Genomic DNA, 19330 nt, shown 5'->3' on the forward strand with positions numbered 1-19330 from the left:
TCCCCCAGCCCCCCCTCTATCTCACCTCCAGAGCTTGCTGGCCTGCAAATTCCATCCAGGATTGTGCTGTTTCCCTTCCTATTTCTGAACTGCGTACACCTTGATTCTCTATTATCACAGCTCTCTGGAAAACCCTTTTGTTCTAAATCTCTCTGCCTCTCTCTCCTCCTTTCAGACACTCCTTAAACCCTACCGCTTTGAGCAAGCTCTTGTTCACCTGTCCCAATATCTCATATGGTACGGTGTTGCATTTTGATTTATAATGCTCCTGTGAAGCGCCTTGCGACGTTTTATTATGTGAAAGGCGATATATAAATGCAAGTTTGTTTGTTCTTGATGTTCCTGCGCCGTCACAAGAACAAAACAAATAGGAGCAGGAGTAGACCATTTGGCCCTTCGAGTAAAACCATTGTTGTTGGTGGGTTTAGATTGCGGCCGTCCCTTCCCTTCTCCCTGAACTCACTCTAGTGCCCCAAGAACGTGAACCCTGCCCTCCTTCTCCAGCCCTGCAGCCCCACATTGACCTGCCTCATATTTCCCTCCATAAACAGCCCAGTGCAAAACCATTCTGGGACCTCCAGCTCGATGAATTGTTTTTTAGTTTAGTGCTTCACTCTTAATATGTCCTTGATAAATGTTTTTCTCTCCATGTTATTGGTTCAGACCATGGCTATTGTCTGCTCTCCATTCATTCCCAGACGTGGTCTCATCTGTTCCAGGATGTTCTTCCCTCTGGCACCGGGGAGGTAGCTTACCATTTGGGCCTGGCTCAGGGCTAGAGAACAGTCTGTCTATTACCCTGACTATAGAATCTCCCACTACTATCACTCTCCTAATCCTGTGCCCCACATGCCTCTCAACCTCACCCCACTCGGGGTGGCCTCCTGCTCCCTGGTGCCACACCGTTTTACTCAGGAAGGCCATCCTCTGAGTCACTGTCTCTATCCACCTTACACTTCCCAATACCAGGTATCTATTGAACAGTTCCAGTACTCAGTTCCTCCACCTCACTGTCACTACCCACCTTACACTTCCCAATACCAGGTATCTATTGGGCAGTTCCAGTACTCAGTTCCCCCACCTCACTGTCACTACCCACCTTACACTCCCAATACCAGGTATCTATTGGACAGTTCCAATACTCAGGGACTCCCTCCACCTCACTGTCTCTATCCACCTTACACTCCCCAATACCAGGTATCCATTGGACAGTTCCAGTATTCAGTTCCCCCACCTCACTGTCTCTATCCACCTTACACTCCCCAATACCAGGTATCTATTGGACAGTTCCCGTACTTAGGGGCTCCCTCCACCTGTGACTGTGGTGCCCCTCCTAGATGGTCACTCACTTTCTTCTTTCTACTCAGCTCCTGTCCTAAACCCTCTTCCTCTGTGAGCTGTCGGTTCTTGCTTGAGTTCTTGAACATTTGTCAGGACAGAAATTGTATTTGAAGTAGCTTGTGAACCTACTTGATTCCATTCTCATTGGGTATATTCAAGAGGGAGTTAGATATGGCCCTTATGGCTAAAGGGGTCAAGGGATATGGAGAGAAAGCAGGAAAGGGGTACTGAGGGAATGATCAGCCATGATCTTATTGAATGGTGGAGTAGGTTCGAAGGGCCGAATGGCCTACTCCTGCATCTATTTTCTATGAAAGGAGATGTCTAAGAGGGAAGTTGCTGCAGGTATATAAGATGGTAAACAGTATAGAAAAGGTAAATCTAGAACACCACTTCAAATTAAATGGTGACAATAGGCTACATTACAACTACGACTATAGTTCATAAGTAGTTTACTAGCTGTGAAACATTTTGGGTCATTCTGAGGACGTGAAAGGTGCTCGAAAAATGAAAATTCTTTCTTGCTTACTTTCTGGGTCAAACTACCAAAAGGTATATTCAGGGCATTTTATGAGAAAGTTGGTGGAGTACTCACGTTGGGCCGACCGATATTCCTTGCAGGAGACCCAATCCATTTTGAGGGCCGAGCCACGTTAGCATTTGGCTGACATCTACTGGCAGAAAACGAGTGCAATATTGGTCAGCCCCTGGACCAGAAGAAGGTAGATTCTTGGGGTGGCGGCAGTCCAATCTCAAGACGGTTGGTGAGGTTGGGGGGGGTTACCCCTGGGTGGCAGCAGCCAGGCTGTTTTTTGGAACCTGGAGGAGTACTTCTGCTTATTCCAGTGCAGCAAAGATATTATAAAACTTACCTGCCGGATTCCTCTTTGGCTGGACTGCCAGCTGATACTGGGCAGAGCATGTACGGTGCGCAGTACTGTCCTAAAATGGCAAAATGGCTCAATTTGCCAATTAAAGGTACCTACTGCCTGACTGAGGCAGGCACCCCAGTCATCCAGCAGTAGGCCCGAAGGAAGATTGCAATAGCCACAGTGACACCAGTAACAGGGCAGTAAATCATTCTACACCATTTTCAGGGTGCTACTGTCCTTTTTCTGCCAGGTGGGAGGGATCAAAATGTCCCCCTATTATCATTTAAGAAACATCTAGATTGTGTAATGGAGAGACTGCAGGTCCTTTCTGGGCCTTACTTATCTGAACCTATCTTGTGGTGTGGTGGCACAGTCACACATAAGAACATAAGAAATAGGAGCATCTGGCCCCTCAAGCCTGCTCTGCCATTTAATAAGATCGTGGCTGATCTGATCCTGGGCTCAGCTCCACTTCCCTGCCCGCTCCCCATAACCCTTCACTCCCTTATCGCTCAAAAATCTGTCTATCTCCACCTTAAATATATTCAATGTTCCAACTCTCTACGGCAGAGAATTCCGGACCCTCTGAGAGAAGAAATTCCTCCTCATTTCAGTTCTAAATGGGCAACCCCTTATTCTGAAATTATGCCCCCTAGTTATAGATTCCCCTACAAGGGGAAACATCTTCTCTGCATCTACCTTGTCGAGCCCCCTCAATATCTTATGTTTCAATAAGATCACTTCTCATTCTTCTAAACTCCAATAAGTCTAGGCCCAACCTGCTCAACCTTTCTTCATAAGTCAACTCCCTCATTTCTGGAATCAACCTAGTGAACCTTTTCTGAACTGCCTCCAATGCAAGTATATGCGTGGTGAGCCCTTGGCGAAGTCCCGCCCCCAAACGTGACCTAACCCGATTCCACCCCCAGAGAGTCACAACGATACCTGGTCTCCCAAGGGTTAAGTTACGCTCCCTCAGTACCGCCCCTCCAACAGTGCAGCACTCCCTCAGTACTGCCCCTCCGACAGCGCAGTACGGCGTTCCCTCAGTACTGCCCCTCCGACATGCAGCGCTCCCTCAGTACTGCCCCTCTGACAGTGCAGTACGGCGCTCCCTCAATACTACCCCTCCGACAGTGCGGCGCTCTCTCAGTACTGCTCCTCCGACAGCACAGTACGGCGCTCCCTCAGTACTGCCCCTCCGACAGCGCAGTACAGCGCTCCCTCAATACTGCCCCTCCGACAGCGCTGTATGGCATTCCCTCAGTACTCCCCCTCCGACAGTGCGGCACTCCCTCAGTATTGCCCCTCCGACAGTGCAGCACTCCCTCTGTACTGTCCCTCCAACAACGCGGTGCTCCCTCAGTACTGCTTCTCTGACAGTGCAGCGCTCCCTCAGTACTGCCCCTCCGACAGTGCGGCGCTCCCTCAGTACTGCCCCTCCAACAGTGCAGCTTTCCCTCAGTACTGCCCCTCCAACAGCGCAGTATGGCGCTCCCTCAGTACTGCCCCTCAGACAGTGCAGTACAGCGCACCCTCAGCACTGCCCCTCCAACAGCGCAGTACGGCGCTCCCTCAGTACTGCCCCTCCGACAGTGCTGTGCTCCCTCATAACTGCCCCTCCGACATTGCAGTACAGCGCTCCCTCAGTTCTACCCCTCCGACAGTGCGGCGCTCCCTCAGTACTGCCCCTCCAACAGCACAGTACTGCGCTCCCTCAATACTGCCCCTCCGACAGCGCTGTATGGCATTCCCTCAGTACTGCCCCTCCGATAGTGCGGCACTCCCTCAGTACTGCCCCTCCGACAGTGCAGCACTCCCTCAGTACTGCCCCTCCGACAATGCGGTGCTCCCTCAGTACTGCGCTCCCTCAGTACTGCCCCTCCGACAGTGCAGCTCTCCCTCAGTACTGCCCCTCCGACAGTGCAGCACTCCCTCAGTACTGCCCCTCCGACAATGCGGTGCTCCCTCAGTACTGCGCTCCCTCAGTACTGCCCCTCCGACAGCGCAGTATGGCGCTCCTTCAGTACTGTCCCTCAGACAGTGCTCCCTCAGCACTGCCCCTCCAACAGCGCAGTACGGCGCTCCCTTAGCACTGCACTGGGACAGTCAACTTAGATTTATGCGCTCAAGTCCCTGGAGTGGGACATGAACCCACGACCTTCTGACTCATAGGCGAGAGTGCTGCCCACTGAGCCACGGCTGACACTGTCAAACAGTTGACTAGGAGGGAGAGGGGGTCTTGGTCCCTAGAATTCTGTCCCTGTATCTGTTGGGCAGAGAAAGAGATGGGCTTGGGTGGGCACAGAGAAGGGGAAATGTACAACCAGGTTTATCCATCAATGTTGGCCGAAGTCTCGGTCTGGTCAATCTGAGCGATGCCCGTGGTCTGTTACAATTTCACAAGTTACATTTTGGTTGATTTTAAGTTTCGGCTCAAGGAGAATAAATTAAATTGGGACACCGGAAGGTTTAAAGCACTGCTCTGGTTGGTCTCAGTCTCCATAGACACTTTCATCGCTACAGGCAACGTACAGGAAGAAATCCTCCTCGTGATTGTCCTGGGGAGAGAGAGATGGAGGGTGGGGGGTGGGGGTAAGAACCAGTTATCGAAAGCGGAGATCAGAGGAGTTACACAATATAACGAACCACAACTCTCCCCCCCACCTCCCACGCACAGACACACACACACACACAGGGAGCAGGAAAGGCCTGTGCTGAGTTAGCCTGATCTCACACACCCGGTATGGGACTGAGCCCCCCCCAACACACACACACACAAAACACCTTAATGGGTTTGGAAGAGTTAAAATCAGCCAGGGTTCCTGTGAGGAAGTCTGTGCGTGTGAGAGTGAGCATGAGTATTTCTGTGTGAGGGTGTGCTTGCGTGTGAGTGGGTGTGTGCTTGTATGCCTGTGTACTTGTGCGTGAGTGTATGTGAGTGAGTGAGTGGTGTGTACATCGGTGTGTGAGAGTGTGTGTGTGTATGTGAGTGTGTGTATAATTGTGTGTATGTATGTGAGTGCGTGTATATACGAGAGTGTGTGTGTGTGTATATATACGAGTGCATGTGTGTGTGTGTATATACGAGTGTGTGTGGGCCGCCCCGACCTGTGTGAGAACACCACCGCAGGTCGGATCTATAAATAGAGCTGGAGCGCTGTGGGACATCGTGGGCGAAGGTGCGGCGAATCAGGGTACAGGGCCCAGAAAAGCCGAGGGCCCAGGGGCAGCACAGGTCTACCCCACACTACAATATGTGTGCGCCCTAGGCCCGTGCAGCAGAGCAGGTCTCCAGTCGTCCTGGTTCAACCCTTGCCACTGGATAAAGGCCTAGCTCTGTCGAGGCCATGTGGTGGCTGATGTGCAATGGTCACCACACGTTAAAAAAATCCACGGACAGGCATCTTCCACTCCCTCAATTGGAGTTCAGGACTGGAACATCGGGTCCTTCATTGAAACACCTCTGAACTCATGTGGAAGCAAGTCATCCTCGTTTGAGGGACTACCTATGATGATGATGATCTCTCCTTAAATAAGGTGACCAAAGCTGTGCACAATACTCTAGATTTGGCCTCACCAATACCCTGTACTACAGCATTTTGTAATTTCTCTTGATTTAAATAATAATTTGCCTTATTTTTCCTGCCAAAGTGGATAACCTCACACTTTCCCACATTGTACTTCATCTGCCAACTCACTTAGCCTGTCTATATCCGTTTGCAGATTTTTTGTGTCCTCCTCACAATTTGCTTTCCCACCCTTCTTTGTATCATCAGCAAACTTGGCTACATTCCACTCGGTTCCTTCATCCAAGTCATTAATATAGATTGTAAATAGTTGAGGCCCCAGCACCGATCCCTGTGGCTCCCCACTAGTTACCGTTTGCCAACCGGAAAATTACCTATTTATCCCGTTATCCTGTTTTTTGTTAGTTAACCAAACCGCTATCCATGCTAGTATATTATCACCAACCTCATGAGCTTTTATCTTGTGCAGTAGCCTTATATGTGGAACCTTACCGATTGCCTTCTGGAAATCTAAATACACCACATCCACTGGTTCCTCCTTATCCACCCTGCTCGTTACATTCAAAGAACTCCAGTAAATTTGTCAAACATGATTTCCCTTTCATAAAATCATGCTGACTCTGCTTGACTGTACAGGTTGAACCTCCCTTATCTGTAATTCCCTTATCCGGAACCACCCCTCATTCGGAACCATTCCCGGCCGCCGGATGCTGCATGTGCACAATGCGGCCAGTGAAAAATATCAATGAAAAATAAATTTACGTATCAATGCAAAATAAATTTAACCAAACTTATCCAACGTCGGAGCCGACAACTTCAGGGCCGAAGGCCCGCCGACACCTCGGAGCCCGACGGCCCTCCAACATCCTTGGGCCCAATGGCCCTCCAGCACCTTAGGGCCTGACAGGCCTCCAACACCTCGGGGCCCGATGGCCCTCCAACACCTCGGGGTTTGACGGCCCTCCAACATCTCGGGGCCTGACGGCCCTCCAACATTCCGACACCCCAGGGCCCAACGACACCTCAGAGCCTGACAGCACTCCGACACCACACTGATGGAAATTCCAAAATAAATTGTTCAGAAAATGTTTTCAAAGTACTTCTCTTTTAAATATTTTGGATCAGCTAACCATTCAATAGATTTCGAGAATATCCTAACTCCAAACTCTAGAATAGTTTGGTCTCCAATGTGAGCTGAGACTGACTGATTGACAGTTGTTCCAGCCAATTTGCGCACACAGACACTGAAAACACGTGACCTCCCCTTAACTATCCCTCTTTTGGAACAGGCCAGGTCCTGAGAATTCCGGATCAGGGAGGTTCAACCTGTATTATGGTTTCCCAAATTTCCTGCTACTGCTTCACGACTATCTGTCCCACCTGTGACAGAGACTGTGGCTCTCGTATTGGACTGTACAGCCACCTAAGAACTCATGTTTAAAGTGGAAGCAAGTCTTCCTCGATTCCAAGGGACTGCCTAAGATTGATGATATGATGAATAATGGACTCCAGTATTTTCCCAACGACAAATGTTAGGCTAACTGGACTATAGTTTCCTGACCAGATATCCATCTCTCCTCCAGTAGCAGTAGTTTATTTTTGAAGTTCAGAATGAATATCTGTTCAGAATGAGAAGATTATGAGTGCTACACATCACAGGAATGGTATTTTATTATGAACAGGAACAATGACATTGCATGCACATTTAACATTTGGAAGAGAAACAATTATGCCCATGTCCTTGAAGAACTGGATATTCTGAATTCTTGGGGTTGATGTGTCATTTTCATGCAAATGTGAGTATTACGGATCATTATGTCTGATTTCTGTGAAAAACTACTCTGCTATAAGTTTGCAGACCTGGCTAAATGATAAAAAAGTACTTCTTGGATTACTCACAGTTCCATGGAAGATTCCTGATAACATTTCCCAATTGTGTCAATAACATACTATGGAATGTAGTTACACAAGATTAAAATGTTTTACTTTAAGTAGTTTTACACACACTTTAAATAGTGGTTTATTCTCCTTGTGACAAAACAGATTTCTAAATTTAATAAACTTATATACATCACTGTTTCATTATTGAGAAATCAGTTATAAAAACTGAACCCACATCTAAATGTTTCCAAAAGTGAACCCCAAAATTGTTTAATATTAATATTTTCACGAGTCCTTCATATATCCTTCTCCATTGTGGAACATAGAGTAATCTTGGCTAAGGATTCATGGCCTCATGATTGCTATCAACACCTAGGGGTCGAATTTGGTCAAGGCCTCCACCTGCCCAAGTGCCGCCGATGTACCGGACATTACTTTCGGCAGGTTTTCATCACCGAGGTCCCTCGAAGGTCGGCGGGCGGCAAATCAATGACGTACGCTGGCAATCTGGGCGGCAGCGGGCGTGAGGTCTCATTCTCGGCGGCAGAGGTGCTTGCCGCCCAAGTGCCGCCGAGGCTGGAGTCGGCCCCACGGAGGGTTGAAGAACTAAAAATAAAAATCATGAACAAAAAAAAAAGAAACATCTGAGAACCTTCAGGGGACGCCATCCAAGTAAGTACCTGTCAAGAAATAATTTTAAAACATTCCACTTACCTTTTTTACAGGATCTTGACACTTACCATTGAGGGCAGAGCAGCCTCCATTCAGCGGTCCACCGCCGTCCTGCCCCAACTCCAGCCTGCACCAATCTGGCATTTCGGCGGGCGTGAGGTCACTTGCGTGCATCGGCTGTCTGCTGACGTCGGCGGGTGCTTCCCAGCGGCTCTCTGCTCCCGCTCGCTCCAGGCCACATCGAAAGTGGCACTGGGCAGTTCAAGCAGAGGAATGTCGGCGGCATTGGTGGTAAGTTGATCAAGTTCGGCTCCCTATTGTATAGCAATTTATAGCAAACATGATTCTAATGGACCAAATCAGATTCTAAGTTTCTCTAACATTCTAGAAAACTTTGTCATCTTTTCACAGTTTGGCTCCAAGGCGATGTAAGACTACTGGGCTTTTCTGTTCTTCTCAACTGAGAGCAGAAGTCTGGCCAATGTAAAGGTTTTTTCAACTTAGAAATGGCACAGCCCTAGCCACCTACAGGCTTATTAAATACTACTAAACCCATATATCTTTGTATTGAAGTTACTATGTTAGTGGTTATGCACTTTGTACTTAAATTACGTTTTGTATTGTACATTTTGCCATCTATTGTATGTGTTGATACCAGGGTAGGATTTTATATTCAGTTGTTTTAAATTACCAAAATAGATTGACATTTTTTTCTCTTGAAAGCATGGAAAATATGGCAGCAGCAAAAGAAATATACTCTGGGCTGGAAACAAAACATTTATTTTATCAAGTTCCACTTATCTGTTATATCGTTAATTGATAATTCCTACCATGTTGAGTGAATCCTTTAAAAGAGACAACTAAACATATAGGTATTACAATTTTAGAAATTAAGACAGATTTGGCACTGTAGATTTGAAACATTTCTCCTTAGTTAGAAAATTCATCAACAGAGAAGATAAAATGTTCATATTTACACGAGAATAGACGCACTAGATCCCCTGCAGTATTCACCTATAGTGTTATGCACCTGCTATCTAAACAAGCTTTTTATTACTTGGCTTGGCTTTTGGCTGATACCACAGATCTCCACATAACCTTATGTATTGCCATTCAATTCGTTTCAGAAAAATTGCAGTAATAAATTGAAAGTCAACGGAGATTTATTTCCACAACTTAGCTGTCCCACCTGTTTGGAATCAGAATCACATTTCATTACTGCTTGCTGTTTGGTTTGTGAGATTACCAGTCTTGTATGTGTGACCTTGAAGATGTTTCTCATTTATCAGTGTGTAATATAGTCAAGATATGGGTTTTTGGTTTGCTTGGATTTCATTTACATTTTCCCCCTCTTTGTTTTTCCTCTTAGCCCTACTATGCTGAGGGCAGACAAATTTGCTAAGGTACAGTGCCATGGATGGTGATTTCCATCTGGTTTCTTCTACTGGCCAATTTTAATCTGTGACCCTAGAAAATGAATTGCTAAGATGCCCACATACAGCTGGCTTGAGCATCGCTTCACTGACACAAATTTATTTCAGTGCTGGTACAACTGTAATCGGTTAACGCTGCATGAATGTCCAGTATATTAACCTATTCTTGCAGCATATACAGGGTAAATATTCCATGTAACATTCCAATAAAACAGTATCACTTCAGTTGTCATAGCTTAATACTTCCATTAAATTGTGATTCAATTGCAAGAATCTACCATTTGTCTGTTACCAAAATCATTGCTGACAACCCTCTGTTCTACAAACAGACAATATATTTTAAGGTCCAAGAGATTTAAATAACATACAAATTACTTTTAATAAATATACATAAAAATATAAGAAAGTAAGAAATGAGAGCAGGAGTAGGCCAAGCCGGCTCTGCCATTCAATAAGATCATGGCTGATCTTCTACCTCAACTTCACTTTCCTGCACTATCCCCATATTCCTTGATTCCCTTAGTTCCCAAAAATTTATCAATCGCTGCCTTGAATATACTCAATGGCTGAGCATCCACAGCCCTCTGGGGTAGAGAATTCCAAAGATTCACAACCCTCTGAGTAAAGAAATTTCTCCTCATCTCAGTCCTAAAAGGCTGACCCCTTATCCTGAGACTATGACCACTCGTTCTAGACTCTTCAGCCAGGGGAAACAGCCTCTCAGCATCTACCCTGTCAAGCCCTCTAAGAATTTTATGTGCCAGAATTTATGGTGTCTTTGACGGCGTATGCTTAGCATACGCCATTGTAATCCTTCTGAAAGGCCCTGCAAGTTCCGGGTTTCCACATGCGCAAAATTCCACAACTTGCGATCTGTCAAGGAACACTTTGACAGATCATACGAACCGACTAGAAAATCACTTTAGCTGGCGCTGAGTTGGGCTATTTGTCCAACAACTGCCTAGCAATTGCCCACAAGACTCTTACGGCTGGTAAAAGCAGGCATAGGGCCTGCTTTCACCAGCATAAGGGCTATTATAAATCCTAAATTAAAAATGTAAAATAAAAAATGATGCACAAACACTTAAAATTAGTTTATGTAAATATTGAGCTGGATTAAAATCTTTAAAATTATTTTACAAAAAAATACAGTTTTATTGTATTTGATGTAATGAAGGGGCTTTTATAAAATTTGAAAATCAGAACATTTATATTTATTAGAGTTGTAGATGAATTAATAGCACAGATAGAAATGAATAGGTTTGATCTAATAGTCATTACGGAGATTTGATTGCAAAGTGACCATGGTTGGGAACTAAATATTGCAGGATACATAACTTTTAGAAGAGATAGGCAAAATGGAAAAGGAGTAGCCCTGATAATAAAGGATGGTATAAAGGCAGTAAAGAGAAAGGATCTTAGCTCGGAAAATCAAGATGTAGAATCAGATTGGGTGGAAATAAGAAACAGCAAGGGGCAGAAAACATTGGTGGGAGTTGTTTATAGGCCCCCAAACAGTAGTGCACAGTATAAATCAGGAAATTAGAACGGCATGTAACAAAGGTAATATAATAATCATGGGGGACTTTAATCTACATATTGACTGAGCGAACCAAATTTGCAGTAATAGTGTGGATGACGAATTCATGGAATATAAGGTGGTGTTCTCGATGTTGGGGAACCAACTAGAGAACAGGCTATTTTAGATCTAGTACTGTGCAATGAGAAAGGGTTTATTTATAACCTTATAGTAAAGGCGTCCTAAGGAAAGAGTGACCATAATATGATAGACTTTTATATTAAGTTTGAAAGTGATTTAGTTAAATCCGAAACTAGGGTCTCAAATCTAAACAAAGGAAACTATGTAGGTATGAGGAGCGAGTTGGCTAAGGTAGATTGGGAAACTACATTAAAACGGTAGACAAGCAATAGCTACAATTTAAAGAATTAATACATAATTTACAACAAACATACATTCCTTTCGGGCACAAAAATCCCACAGGAAAAGTGGTCCAACTGTGGCGAAGAGAAGTTAAAGATAGTATTAGATCAAAGGAAGAGGCTTAGAATGTTGTCAAAAAGAGCAGTAAGCCTGAGGATTGGGAGGATTTTAGAATTTAGCAAAGGGGAACCAAGAAATTGATAAAGAAAGGGAAAATAGAATGAGAGTAAACTAGTGAGAGATATATGTAGGTATGTAAAAAGGAAACGATTAGCAAAAGTAAATGTGGGTCCCCTTCAGGTTGAGACAGGAGAAATTATAATGGGGAATAAGGAAATGGCAGAGAAATTAAACAAATACTTTGTGTCTATCTTCATGAAAGAAGACATGTAAAAAATTAGTATTAGTAAACTGCAAAAATTAATGGGACTGATTGCCGATAAATCCCCTGGACCTGATCCTAGGGTTTTGAAACAAGTGGCTATAGAGATAGTGGATGGATTGGTTGTCATCTTCCAAAATTTCATAGATTTTAGAACGGATCCCGCAGATTGGAAGGTAACTAATCTAACCCCTCTATTTAAGACAGAGGGAGAGAAAATGGGGAACTAAAGACCAATTAGCCTGACATCAGTATTAGGGTAAATGCCAGAATCTATTATTAAGCACGTGGTAACAGGGCACTTAGAAAACAATAATAGGATTGAGCACAATCAACATGGATTTATGAAAAGGAAATCACGTTTGACAAATCTGATACAATTTTTTGAGGTAGCAACAAGCAGAATAGATAAGGGGGGACCAGTGGATGTGGTGTATTTGGATTTTCAGAAGGCATTCAATAAGGTGCCACACAAGAGGTTATTGAACAAAATTAGGGCTCATGGGATTGGGGATAATATACTAGCATGGATTGGTTAACAGACAGAAAACAGAGTAGGAATAAACGGGTCATTTTCGGGTTGGGGTGCCGCAAGGTGCTTGAACCCCAGCTATTCACAATATATATCAATGATTTGGATGAGGGGACCAAATGTAATATATCCAAGTTTGCTGATGATATAAAACTAGGTGGGAATCTAAGTTGTGAGGAAGATGCAAAAAGACTTCAAGGAAATATAGACAGACTAAGTGAGTGAGCAAGAACATGGCAAATGGAATGTGGAGAAATGTGAAGTTATCCACTTTGGTAGGAAAAATAGAAAAGCAGAATATTTTTTAAATGGTGAGAGATTGGGAAATGTTGTGTGTTCAGAGGGACCTGGGTGTTCAGAGGGACCTGGGTGTCCTTGTACATGAATCACTGAAAGTTAACATGCAGGTACAGCAAGCAATTAAGAAAGCAAATGGTATGTTGACCTTTATTACAAGAGGATTTGAGTATAAGAGTAAAGAGTCTTACTGCAATTATATAGGGCCCTGGTGAGACCACACCTGGAGTATTGTGTACAGTTTTGCTCTCCTTACCTAAGGAAGGATATACTTGCCATTGAGGGAGTGCAACGAAGGTTCACCAGACTGATTTCTGGGCTGAAGGGGATTGTCCTATGAGAAGAGATTGAGTAGACTAGGCCTATCTTCTCTAGAGTTTAGAAGAATAAGAGGTGATTTCATTGAAACATCCAAAATTCTTACAGGGTTTGACAGGGTAGATTCGGGGAGAATGTTTCCTCTGGCTGAGGAGTCTAGAACCAGGGGTCACAGTCTCAGAATAAGGGGTCGGCCATTTAGGACTGAGATGAGGAGAAACTTCTTCACTCAGAGGGTGGTGAATCTTTGGAATTTTCTACCCCAAGGGGCTGTGGAGGCTCAATCTTTGAGTATATTCAAGACAGAGATCGATAGATTTTTTTTAGATATTAAGGGCATCAAGGAATATGGGGATAGTGCAGGAAGGTGGAGTTGAAGTCAGCCACGATTTGATTGAATGGCAGAACAGGCTTGAGGGGTTGAATGGCCTACTCCTGCTCCTATTTCTTATGTTCTTATATGCTAACCATTGCTGTTTTAAGCTGACAGTCAGGAGTTCAACCTTTGTGTCTGTTTGGTGAGTTTCACAAGACAAAAGTTGTTTTTACTGGGATTGGAGATTGTCAGTATCAACCAATCAGATTGGTTGAAGGATGAGACAGGAACCAATGAATTTGGCCTATTAAATTTAGAGGATTCTTTAACCTTTTTTTTGTTCTAAATATTTTTGGCTTCTGTATTTCAGACTACTCTCATAAGTGAGCCCTAGCTATCTATGTTCCAGGTATGGTTTCATTTGTCCCGCTATCTAAATAAAATTTGTAGCATGCCTGTATAATGAATAGAGAACCTTTTTACATTATTTCAGTACTAGTTCTGTTGTATGCTTTAACGAGATCCTTATCTTCGTAAGGCAGCAGAATAGTAATATACTACACCTTGTCATAGGCTGTAACTGCCAAACAAATTTATTAAACAGTACTAGAAAACAATTAGTAGTAGTAGTACCACAGCATATATTTTTACAGTAATTATTAAGTTGAGCTACCTCCTTGTTTTAGTAGAAAATACATAATAGTTTGCAACTGCTGTGCTAAACTAGGTTATTGATATTTTTTCTTACATAGTGGTTGTCTTTTTTTCTTTTCTCGCCATCTAAGAAGCTGTCCAATTTCAAACGCACTTTTTGAGGATTCCGGAGAGAATTATTTCAAAGACTCCAAACATACTCAATTATTCAAAAATTTCCAAGCTAATAATAAACTTCACACTGGGACCAGACTTTAAATAACTGGTTACATTCTAAAAAAGCTACCTGTGGAAAATATATTTGAATAAAACACAAGAGGCCGGAATTTTCCAGGGTGGTAGCGGGCACGATTGGTGGTGGGTCAGGTGGGAAAGTTATTATTTTTGACAGCGGGTAGAGAACGTGGATGTGTGAGGTATGAACATAAGAACATAAGAAATAGGATCAGTAGGCTACCTGGCCCCTCGAGCCTGCTCCACCATTTAATAAGATCATGGCTGATCTGATCATGGACTCAGCTCCACTTCCCTACCCGCTCCCCATTACTCTTTATTCCCTTATCGCTCAAAAAATTGTCCATCTCCGCCTTAAATATATTCAATGACCCAGCCTCCACAGCTCTCTGGGCAGATAATTACATAGATTTGAGAAGAAATTCCTCATCTCAGTTTTAAATGGGCAGCCCCTTATTCTGACATTATGTCCCCTAGTTTTAGTTTCCCCTAAGAGTGGAAATATCCTCTCTGCATCCACCTTGTCGAGCCCCCTCATTATCTTATAAGTTTCGATAAGATCACCTCCCATTCTTCTGAACTCCAATGTGCATAGGCCTAACCTACTCAACCTATCCTCATAAGTAAACCCACTCATCTCCGGAATCATACTAGTGAACCTTCTCTAAACAGTCTCCAATGCAAGTATATCCTTCCTTAAATACGGAGACCAAAACTGTACACAGTAGTCCAGGTGTGACCTCATCAATACCCTGTACAGTTGTAGCAGGACTGGTGTAAGGATGTGCAGGAATTGGGAAGGGAAGGCAGAGTTATGGGGATGTAATGAGAGGCACAGCAGAATGAAGTCGAGTGTAGCTTTGTACTAACGTTTCCTGATGTAATGAGATAATCGAAATGTTTGTGGCACTGCACCATGTCCTCCTGATCATATTCCCTGCTTGTGACCTCCTCTGCAATCTGTATCTTGGTCTCCTGGGGAGGTCTCTTCCGCCCATCGGAAGGGAAGAGGACTGCCCTGATTGCTCTGACTCCCTCCATAAGCATATGGAGGGAGTCATCAAAGAACCTGGGTGTAGCCCTCTGCCTCTGTGCTATCTGTCAGTGTTTGCAGCACTACAATTCTGTAGTGCACTGACAGCATTACGTTAAATTAAACTTCAAATCTAAGGTGGCCATGGAACCTTTAAAGATCCTGGCTGAAAACACGCCATGAATGATGTCACCAGACCCACTCCATATAACTGGGCCGGGTAACGTGCTGGCTGAGCTTAATAGGCTCCATTAAGACAAGTTAATTTTCAACAGCGGGATGGAACCAGCAGCGGGGTCGCGACCCACCACGAACAGTGCCCACACTGGACCCGTCGAGGTAGACAAAATTCCGGCCAGAATGTTTGTATTTGAATTGAGGGGCTTGTCCACATCCCAACCCCTCTCTTGGGTGCCTCTCTTCTGACAAATGGATGAAATGTTGCAACAAATGTACCAAAAATGAAATGGTGTATTCTTGTGAATAAAACTTTTTTTTTAATCCTTATATAAACAATGACAGAAATAAAAGAGCTCATACCAAGTGAAATCTTAAACAAAAATACTTACTTTTGTCAGTTATTTCCTCCCATTTATGGTTGCATATAAACTTAAAGCAAACACGTTTTAAAATGAGAAGAGTTTTTTTTAGTCCTGTCGTTTCTTTTTTCCATACCTCCAGTAAAGAGGGTCTGATCTGTAGTTTTAGTGAGGGCCAGTGTTCTGATAATGAAATGAGGGCTGTAGTGGTATTTTGTGGGTGTTCACCTAAATTTGCAATATTGATTATTTCTGGTCTTATTTCCAACATACAATCTTTGTCTTGGGTAGTGTGTTACAGTTTATGTTTTGATGAAAAGTAGTTGATTCTTCCCTATATTACTATTCTGTCATGTCAATATTGCAGAAATGTTAAGGAGTGACGAAGCTTACAAATCCCATCTTCGTCACCTTCCAATTTCTCTTGTTCACCGATGTGCCCATTTAGACTTGAAGGAACTGTTTTTTTTTATTTAATGCGACACGAATCAAAAGAAGGCAATAAGTACAAAATGTTGTCCGTGAGAGGCAGTTTTGGCGGGCCTTGTAGTAGTTTTGACCCCCGGAATATAGCGTATATATTGAAATAAAGACACTGTGTGGCTCTTTCTTCGGTTGGGAGCACACTTTTTGCCTTTTTATATATATATATTGCGTTATTTTGTTGCGTTTGCTGCAGATCTTGCCCGGTGTCGGTGTTTTCCGGCAGTTGCCCTGCCCTGCCTGCGCTCTACCCTGCGGCTCGGGCTGCAGCTCCTCAGCTGTCTTGCTCTGACGTAACCCCGAAAAGCCGGTGCGGGCGGGCGCGCGCGCTCAGCCCGCAGCCGCCGCCAGATCGAAGCCTAATTGGCGGGGCCTGGATCCGGGGAGCGCTCGGCCCTGGCATCACACGGCGGGGGGGAGCGGCCGGGCGATCGGAGGCAGACGACAGGCTGTGCACAACAGGCAAGTCCAACGGCTGACAGCGAACGGGGCCCTCCCGCCCATCGCCTGCAGGGCGGAGGAGGAGGAGGCGGCGGGGGTTCGGAATCCGAAGGGCGCAGCCGAGGGCCCGGCGCTGAGGTGATTGAAGGGGAGGGCTGAGTTAGGCCGCAATTAGGCCGCGGCCTTGGCCCTTGGCCCAAACCCCGACACAAGGCCTGAAATCTCAACGGACCGACGGGGAAGAGAGCGAGCGAGAGAGAGAAGGGGGAGAATCCTCGTCGCTTCGGCCCGGACTCCCGGCTGTGGAGAAGGCGGTGGCGGCCTGAGAGAGAGACTGGAGTGAGTTCGATTGTTGTACGCGGCCCGGTTTAATGAAATTAAAATAAATAAATAATGTAAAGTACCGTGGAAGGAGGGGGTGGTGGGGGGCTCAGGCCGAGCTCGGGCCCCGGCGGCTTGGTGTGTTGAGACAATATGCCCCGTAACGGCCAGAACAAGCGCTGGGGACAGGGAGCGTAATATGGCGGAGAAACAAGATGTCGGCGGTTGGGCTGGGCGGGCGATTGGTGTCTGACTCCGGGGGGGAGGGGAAGGGAAGGGAAGGGGGGGAAGCGGCCATGATCAACCTTCCTTTCCCGTGTCTAAACTTCACTGCAACGGAAGCGTCGTCCTGCTCTTCCACCAGGGCCGCGGCATTGCTGCAGATGGAAAATGGTGTGTGTGTGTGCGCGCACATTCATCCAAGAGATTTGCAACAAACGTCCACTGTTCGGAACCATAATAGTGACACGCATACATTACCCGCTCAGTTGTCGGGTTATAATTTTGGATGGGCAGTTGGTTTTCACTGAGTGAGATATCAGTAATAACAGCCGCCCATTGCAATTCGTGCGATTTTATTGTATCCTGATTCATCTGGAAGAACTGACCACTTAATAAATGATGATTTTAAAAAAAATAATGGTTTAAATGCGCGTCTTTCGATTAAAATGTGATGTGAAATTGCAGTAAAATATTAACCACAATGTGAAATTACCGTACATATTATTTATTAATACCAAAAGCGGTTTTATCTTAAATTTGCCCCGCCCCCTTTTTATCTCCACCTTTTGTGTCGGGGTGACAAAAGTGACGTTTTGCCCACTTCTAACGTGATCGCGTGTGACTTCCTGTACCTGTAATCTGTTTGTGTTATTTCTCCGAAGAGAAGATACCTGTGGGAAAATGATTTCAAGAAGTGGTTACCCTTTCATATTAAACATTTGCATTATAAAATATAAGACCCTATTCAGAATAATCTTATTGTGAACGAGCACTTAAGAATGATATTTTGTGGAATTCATTGCACTCTGCCAGCAGCATGAAAGTCACTCTCATGGACATGCCCATCAGGAGCCAGTGGGTGTTGTTGGATTTATGTGATCAGAGCTGTTTGTTTTAATGCAGTCCCGATGGAGTTTGTGTTTAGTTTGCTAGAATGCAGCAAGTCTTAGTTGGTTATACTTCAAAAAAAATATGTCCCCGAGTTGGGAACAATTGTAGAAATGCTATAATGAATGCCTCCTTGTGATCATGTTCAATGAGCATTTCTTTTTGTGAGGTCAGTGGAGCCCATCATATTCCTCTGTCCTCTTTGTGGTAACTTTTCACAGAGCAAGAGTTTAAATAAGCAAGCGAGCCATCAACACTAGAAAATGCCTGACCGAACAGTCAATCTGCAAAGGGATATCAACAGGCTAAGTGAGTGGGCAAAAATTTGGCAAATGGAGTATAATGTGGGAAAATGTGACGTTATCCACTTTGGCAGAAATAATAGAAAAGCAAATTATAATTTAAATGGAGAAAAATTGTCTCCCTGGTGCAAGGGTCAAGGATATTCTAAAAAGGGAGGGTGAACAGCCAGTTGTCGTGGTACATATAGGTACCAATGATATAGGTAAAAAACTGGATGAGGTCCTACGAGATGAATTCAGGGAGCTAGGAGTTAAATTAAAAAGCAGGATCTCAAAGGTAGTAATCTCAGGATTGCTACCAGTGCCACGTGCTAGTCAGAGTAGGAATCGCAGGATAGCTCAGATGAATACGTGGCTTGAGTAGTGGTGCAGAAGGGAGGGATTCAAATTCATGGGACTTTGGAACCGGTTCTGAGGGAGGTGGGACCAGTACAAACCGGACGGTCTGCACCTAGGCAGGACCGGAACAAATGCCCTAGGGGGAGTGTTTGCTATTGCTGTTCGGGAGGAGTTAAACTAATATGGCAGGAGGATGGGAACCTATGCATGGAGACGGAGGGAAATAAAATGGAGACAGAAGCAAAAGCTAGAAAGGAGAATAGTAAAAGTGGAGGGCATAGAAACCCAAGGCAAAAAAAAGGGGCCACTATACAGCAAAATTCTAAAGGGTCAAATTGTGTTTAAAAAGACAAGCCTG

The 19330-nt window shown here is 44.7% G+C and overlaps 1 protein-coding gene and 1 long non-coding RNA gene across 4 annotated transcripts in view; one reads left to right on the top strand and one right to left on the bottom strand.

Annotated features, from left to right (window-relative positions):
- Window positions 1-7396: 7396 nt before the first annotated feature.
- LOC139265731 (uncharacterized) lies at window positions 7397-17796 on the bottom strand. Its single transcript, XR_011593608.1, has 3 exons — window positions 16007-17796; window positions 8365-8610; window positions 7397-8230 (listed from the first exon to the last, which is right to left on the bottom strand). It is a non-coding gene; the product is annotated as an uncharacterized lncRNA (long non-coding RNA).
- znf711 (zinc finger protein 711) overlaps window positions 16604-19330 on the top strand; it is a 78366-nt gene continuing 75639 nt past the window's right edge. The window contains exon 1 of one of the 3 annotated variants that reach the window (XM_070883034.1): window positions 16604-17239. The gene's annotated coding sequence lies outside the window, so the exon portion shown is untranslated. The remainder of the gene's footprint in view (window positions 17240-19330) is intronic. The other 2 variants (XM_070883032.1, XM_070883030.1) reach the window with 2 other exon arrangements.

The sequence above is a fragment of the Pristiophorus japonicus genome, chromosome 6, assembly GCF_044704955.1.
Source record: "Pristiophorus japonicus isolate sPriJap1 chromosome 6, sPriJap1.hap1, whole genome shotgun sequence".
In the NCBI taxonomy this organism is placed as follows: domain Eukaryota; kingdom Metazoa; phylum Chordata; class Chondrichthyes; family Pristiophoridae; genus Pristiophorus; species Pristiophorus japonicus.